At 51.2% G+C, this 7,218-nt stretch overlaps 1 pseudogene; it reads left to right on the forward strand.

Moving 5' to 3' along the window:
* The first annotated feature begins 3,674 nt into the window (after nt 1-3,674).
* Nucleotides 3,675-6,410, forward strand: LOC144160579 (uncharacterized; annotated as a pseudogene).
* Nucleotides 6,411-7,218: the final 808 nt, after the last annotated feature.

A 7,218-nucleotide genomic window follows, 5' to 3' on the forward strand; every position in this document is an offset into this window, starting at 1 on the left:
ACCGAGTTTGTGCGTTATCTGCAGACGTTCCCCGCGAATCTCGCTGTTGCTGCTCTTTCCATGCATGCCATTATCAAGGTGATGCATTGTCTCTTCGCGCGGGTGACAGGTGAAGCAGTTGCTTTCGATCAGCTGATTTGGGGACGCTGCTTTATACTGCGCGCGGAAGCACCACCTCGTGGTATTTTTTTATATTTCGTGGGTTTTCTTTATCAGTCAGAACAAATGAGTATGCAATTGATTGATTGTGGGGTTTAACGCGCCGACGCAACGCAGGCGGTGAAGCGCGCCGTAGTGGAGGGCTCCGGATTAATTTTGACCACCTGGGGATCTTTATCGTGCGCCGAAATCTCGTACACACGGGCGTTTTTGCTTCTCGCCTCCACCAGAAAAGCGGCCGCCGCGGCCGGGACTCGAACCCGCGACCTCGTGCTCAGCAGCGCAACGCCTTAGCCACTGAGCCACCGCGGCGGGTATGAGTATGCAATTAGTCCGTCGCTAAAAATACCGCAGTTAGTCGCCCCTCGTTGGTACCTTCAAGTGCCTCATTGACACTTCAGTGATTACGACAGTACTTCTCGAGTTAGATAATTATTTACAATTATTTGTTAAGTATCATTAACGAAAAATTACTGTCCGCTTATCCACTGTACTGCAAACATTACGCACTAGGTTTTCTTTGTGTAACGCCATTGCTCCTCTTTTTAAACTTGGTGCATGATAGCTGGGACACCCTGTATGTTAATTCTACATTATTGCTGTTTCCTTGTAATGCTTACTACTCACATTCGCCCCAAGTTAGAAATTGCGGGTACGAGCAGCAATGAAGAACTACCAGAGTATTTTCCAAATATCGTCCTCGGGGTGTTGTTTCACAAACAGGCTTCTGTGCTGCGTGCTGTTTTGCATAATATACTTTTAGGAGAAAGCCGTGAGTACTGTATTGCACGTAAAACAGCCGTTTTGCTGTGGTCAGATACAGAAGAAGATTCGGGCTGCAAAGACTTTATACAAAAACACATTTGGTCCATGTGCCATATAGACAGGCATCTCCAGACTAGCGTAAACCTGACGTCTCAAAACGCTACTTTAGCAGGTTCGCTACGGTGGAACTAATTAGCATTGTGCTGAACTCTTAACAGGTGAACATAACGGCGCCCAACTAAGAAGCCAGCCGCTAGCACCTGAGTACTCTCATTCTGGGGAAGCCTTTCGTCAAGTGTAGTCGTCGTAGTGCTGATTGTCCCCACAAGACAAACTAAACAAAGGAAACAGAGGCAAACTCTATGCAGTAGTAAAGCTTATTTTCATTAGTGCCGCCAAACAAAGCGATAATGCTTCAGTCTTCATTTCACGTAACCAGACTTAAGTGCCTAAGCAAGTTTTGAAATTTCATAATCTGATTTATATTCCTAAAATTATAGTACTCGTACGCTGATTTTAACTCCTAGACATTGCGGGTGTGAACGATGGTATAGAAAGAGTATAAAAACTTGAGTATTCTTTTAATGCATTGATGAAAAAACACATAAAAGTCAATAATATTAATTAGGGGAATTTTTGGGGCCATGCATAGCCAAGAGCGACCGCCAAATAGGTAAAAGCAAGGCCAATGTTTTCTGAAGAAAGCAACTGTTGCTTCTATTTATTGCCTTACATTACTTCCGAAAGGAAGCAGGGAGGATCTTTGTTTAAAATCAACCTCTTCTTTTAAACACAGAGAATCTAGTTCGACTTCAACACGTACAAAAACGGCGTGTTAAGAACAATGAATTTAATACACCGAATGCTTCACAGGCGGCCTGTACTCCTCTAACAAGTGATTCGAACAACGTTCGAACTTACTATACTCGCAGTCCGATGATGCATGCGTTCGCGTTGAGGGACCAATTTGCCGAATTGTCTTTTTTGGTGAAATGGCACTGACTACAAAATTTGTTTGGGGCATATTTTTTTGTTTCTTAGGTGTTTTGTTTCATCTTACGCCTTTAGGTAACGGTATGTCGAAGGTAGAGACCCTCTCTTTCCACTCATTTTATGTCATTGGTTGATGACATAGTGTCGTAAACTTGCACAAACAAGACGCTGATATTGCCGCGAACCATGGATCAGGTTCGTTTATGTTTTTTTGCTGAGAATGACGCGAACTCTGGAGTGGGTTTTTGTTTTGTTTTTGCAGACCGGCTACGCGGTGCTGTCATCTGTGTTATCCGTGTGCCAACTGAAGCCCGTGTTCCATTCGTGTTCCAAAAACAAAGCGGTTGCGAAAACGTAGTCGCCTATCCCAGCCGTGGTCTGTTCAAGGAGCAGAAAAACTACTCTGCCTCCGAGAAAGAGTGCCTGGCTGTCATATAGCCCATAACAAAATTTCGCCCATAGGGGTATGATAGACCGTTGAAAATTGTGACAGACCACCATGCGCTCTGTTGGCTCGCCAATTTGAAGGACCCCTTTGGCCGTCTTGGGCGATGGAGCTTCCGCCTAAAAGAATTCGACGTTACAGTAGTCTATAAATACGGCAGGAAACATTCCGATGCCTACTGTCTGTCCCGTGCCCCCGTCGACCCACCACCTCAAGACTCCGATACAGACAGCGCGTTCTTCGGAGTGCTGTCGGAAAGTAACCTAGCTGCCCCGCAGCGTGCCCGCCACGAGTTACGCGAGTTACACTGCGAGTTACACTGTTACACTGCGAGTTACACTGCGAGTTACGCGAGTTACACTGCGTCCTCAAAGGACGCATTGTCGCCATACCTAGGGCCTTCATACGCAACTTACCAGCATTCAGCCTCAAAATCTCCGTCCTCGTGAATAAAAATTTCAACCCCGGAACGAGAACAAATTATCTTCTTGTAATCCCTGCAGACCTTCGCGACGAAATTTTGGAAGCGTGCCACGACCACCCGTCATCCGTACATCCTGGCACAGCACGCACTATAAAGAATGAAGGCAAAATACTAGTGGCCCCACGTTACAACCGATGTGTCCCACTGCGAACGGAGCTGCAGTGACTGCCAGCGACGAATAACGCCCGTACAGGACCAGCCGGACTTCTGCAGCCCATAACCGTCCCATCGAATCCCTTCCAACAGATTTTAATGGACCTTTTGGGCCCGCTCCCTACGTCACGATCAGAGAACACGTGGATTGTAGTAGCGACAGACTACATGACGCACTACGCAGAGACCGCCGCACTTCCGAGGCGGATGGCTCAAAAAGTCGACATGTTCTTGATTAACCAAGTTGTTCTGCGATATGGAGCCCCTGAAGTCCTAAATCACGGACCGTGGAACGGTCTTTACTGCAGAGCTGATGCAAGGAATATTACGCTACAGCAACACGGATCGCCGAGGAACGAAGGCGTACCATCCCCAAACGAACGGACTAACGGAACCTCTGACAAGAAAATCGCAGATATGCAGTTAAGGTACGTCGACGTTGAATATGTAGCAGCATCAAAGAAGACGAAGACGACGAAGCACCACTCTGGAGCTCACTGCGCGAGCCTCGTGGCGCGAGCAGACAGTGGTCCCGGGACCTCTGAGCGTTCGGCCAGGCATACCTGCCGCTGGCCCGTCAGCTGCTGACGTGTGTCCTAATATATGTGTTGTTCTGTGGCCCGACGTTTTTATTTCCTCGTGTTGCCACAGAATTGGTGACCACGGACATCGGACATGGCAGCCGACAATCAAACCGCTTTGTATGCCCAGCTTGGAGCCACCGCTGCAGATGACAGCCATCGAACATGCTCCGCCGCTCAGGGTGACGTGGCTGCACTTTCGCTGAAGCTTACCCAGTACTGGCCGGAGGACCCACAGCTCTGGCTCGCCCAGGTAAACAGGTGGTTCGCCATTGCTCGCATCACGTCGCAGAGCCAGAAATTCAATCACCTCGTGTCTGCGCTGCCTCCTGAGATCGCAACCGAGCTTCGCGACCTGACTGTTTCACCGCCGGCGACCGCCCCGTTTGACACCCTGACGAGTGAACTCATCAAGCGAACGACAATGTCGGAACTGCGACGGTTGCAGCTTCTACAATCTGAAGAACTCGGTGATCGCAAACCCTCACAGCTACTGCGTCGCCTTCAACAGCTCCTTGGATAAAAAGAAGCCACGTTCGATCAAGCTTTGCTTCGAGAGCTATTTCTTCAACGCCTGCCCACATCCGTCCTCATGGTGCTGGCTGCCGCGAAAGGTTTATTCATTTCTCAGCTGGCCCAACTTGCCGACTCTGTCATGAACGTTTCCACTCCTGTCGAACGTCCCGTGTTGAACTTATCACTCCCGGAACGTTTCGGGCCCACTAACGCAGCACCCACAACGCCGTGTCCACCTGCGCTGCAGAACCTGCGTGAGGAATTCCGTGGGGAGATCACCAAGCTATCAGATCATATCGCCGCTCTCTCAGCTCAGCGCCAACGCTCTCCCCCGCGCGGCCGCTCCTTCTCGGGCCGCCGTTCGCCGTCGCCTTCAAGGCAAGGCGTATGCTGGTATCATCGCAACTTTGGAAAAGCAGCGCGGAAGTGTACAACCCCCTACACGTTTCAGGGAAACTCTCCGGCTCACCACTAGAGGCGGCGAGTGGTTTCGGTTACAAAGTAAGCCGCTTGTTTTTTGTGATGGACAAAACCACTGGACTGGGTTTCCTTGTCGACACAGGCGCTGAGGTCAGTGTAATACCGTCCTCAGCCGTGTTTCGCAAGCGCAGGCAAACCACAAGCAGCTTACAAGCCGCCAACAAGACTCCCATTGCAACCTACGGAGCGCAATCGCTGTCACTCAACATTGGCCTCCGGAGAACATTTCGATGGATTTTTCTTATTGCTGATGTGGCCTACCCCATTCTTGGCGCAGACTTCTTGCGTCACTACAACTTGTTAGTTGACATGCACCGTAAGCGCCTCATTGATGCTACAACGCACCTGTCTGTGCTTGGTATGACATCGAAGGAACCGCTCTTGGCGGTCGCAAGCGCCTCGTCGAAGTCGGTGTATGACAAGCTTCTTGAGGAATTCCCGTCCCTTCTGCGACCTGCCAATTTCCTCCTCCCCGTCGGACATGACGTCACTCACACATTGTCACTACGGGTCCACCGATTCATGTTCGAGCTCGACGCTTACCGCCCGATCGCTACAAGATCACACGTGACGAGCTCGAACACATGCTTGAGCTTGGAATAGTTCGACCGTCGTCGAGCCCTTACGCATCCCCGCTGCACATGGTTACAAAACCGTCACCTGGAGACTGGCGTCCGTGCGGAGACTACTGGTTGCTTACCAACGCCACTGTTCCTGATCGCTATCCCCTTCCGCACATTGCAGACTTCTCAGCACCACTGCATGGGACGACGATTTTCTCTAAGATCGACCTTGTTAAGGCCTACCATCAGATTCCTGTGGAGCCGGTAGATATTCTGAAGACGGCAATCATCACGCCGTTGGGACTTTTTTAGTACGTGCGCATGCCTTTCGGCCTTCGCAACGCTGCACAAACTTTCCAACGGTTCATTGACACCGTGACCCGAGGATTACCTTTCTGCTTCGCTTACATCGATGACTTGCTTGTGTTCAGTAGCGACGCAGAACAACACATCCCGCACCTTCGCCAACTCTTCACTCGCCTTGCCGAATATGGCCTTATCGTCAACAGAGGCAAGTGCGAGTTCGGTGCTCACGAGCTTGACTTCATCGGCCACTGTGTAGACAAGAATGGCATTCGCCCCTTGCCTTCAAAAGTACAGGCCATCCAAGACTTTCCGCAGCCATCTTCCATACGCAAACTCCGCGAGTTTCTTGGCCTCCTAAATTTTTACCGCCGTTTCATCCCGAACTGCGCCGCTCTCCTCCGCCCACTGACACCCATGCTCACGGGAAACAAACCAAAAGCATCTCCACTCACTTGGTCTCCAGAAGCACTAACCGCTTTCAAGAATGTCAAGACCAAGCTGTCCCAGGCAGCCCTTCTCGTTCATCTGAGACCGGCAGTTCCGCTCTGCCTAATGGCCGATGCATCTGACGCGGCAGTCGGAGCTGTCCTGCAACAGTTTGTGGACAATGCCTGGCAACCCCTTGCTTTCTTTTCCCGCAAGTTGTCACCCGCGGACTCACGCTACAGCGCTTTCGGAAGAGACCTTTTTGCAATGTACATGGCTGTACGCCACTTCAGGCACTTCTTGGAGGGTCGAGAGTTCCTATCCAAACGAACCACAAACCTCTGACCTTCGCCATCCGGTCGAATTCCACCAAATTTTCACCGCGTGAACCCCGCAATCTGTCTTTTGTCGCGGATTTCACAACGGACATACGGCACGTGCAAGGGCAGGACAACGCTGCCGCGGATGCATTCTCACGTGTCGCCGCAATCTCCAGTTCCCACAACTCGGTTGACATCGACTTCAGCGCACTCGCATGAGCGCAACAAGATGACGCCGAAAAAATACCCCTTCGAAAAAACCCCGGTGCGCTGCACCTTTCTGAAGTACCCATCCCATCGTATGCTGTCCCCGTGCTTTGCGATGTTTCCACGCACACCCCGCGTCTACTCGTCCCGGTGAATTTCCGACGCCTTGTTATCGATGCCTTCCATAGACTATCGCTCCCTGGAATACGAGCCACGCAACATCTGCTGACGCAGCGTTTCGTTTGGCCGGGCATCAACAAGGACGTAGTACGCAAGTGGACGCGCTGCTGTCTCGTATGCCAGCAGTCAAAGGTTCACCGGCACACCAAGGCCCCTCTCGGCTTGTTTACGGCACCAACTGAGCGTTTCGACAAGGTGCACGTAGACATTTTGGGTCCCTGGCCTCCTTCAAAAGGCAACACATACCTACTAACTTGCGTGGATCGGTTCACGCGTTGGCCCGAGGCGTTCCCTCTTCCCGACATCCGTAGTGAAACCATCGCCAACGCCTTCGTTGCCGGCCGGGTTTCCCGCTATGGTGTCCCATCAACTATCACCACCGACCGAGGTCGCCAGTTCGAGTCGGCACTCTTCAAGAACCTTCTGACCCTTCTTGGCACTTCCCGCATTCGGACCACAGCGTACCACCCTATTGCCAACGGGCTTGTTGAGCGTTTCCACCGCTCTCTCAAGACTGCACTCAGGGCACAGCCGAACGCTACCCATTGGTCCACCTCCCTTCCGTTGGTTCTGCTGAGTCTTCGGGCTACTTTGAAGCAGGACCTACACTGCACGCCCGCAGAGATGGTCTTTGGTGCGT

This window comes from Haemaphysalis longicornis, unplaced genomic scaffold, assembly GCF_048455015.1.
Source record: "Haemaphysalis longicornis isolate Haplotype H1 unplaced genomic scaffold, Haemaphysalis longicornis Haplotype H1 scaffold_109, whole genome shotgun sequence".
NCBI lineage: Eukaryota > Metazoa > Arthropoda > Arachnida > Ixodida > Ixodidae > Haemaphysalis > Haemaphysalis longicornis.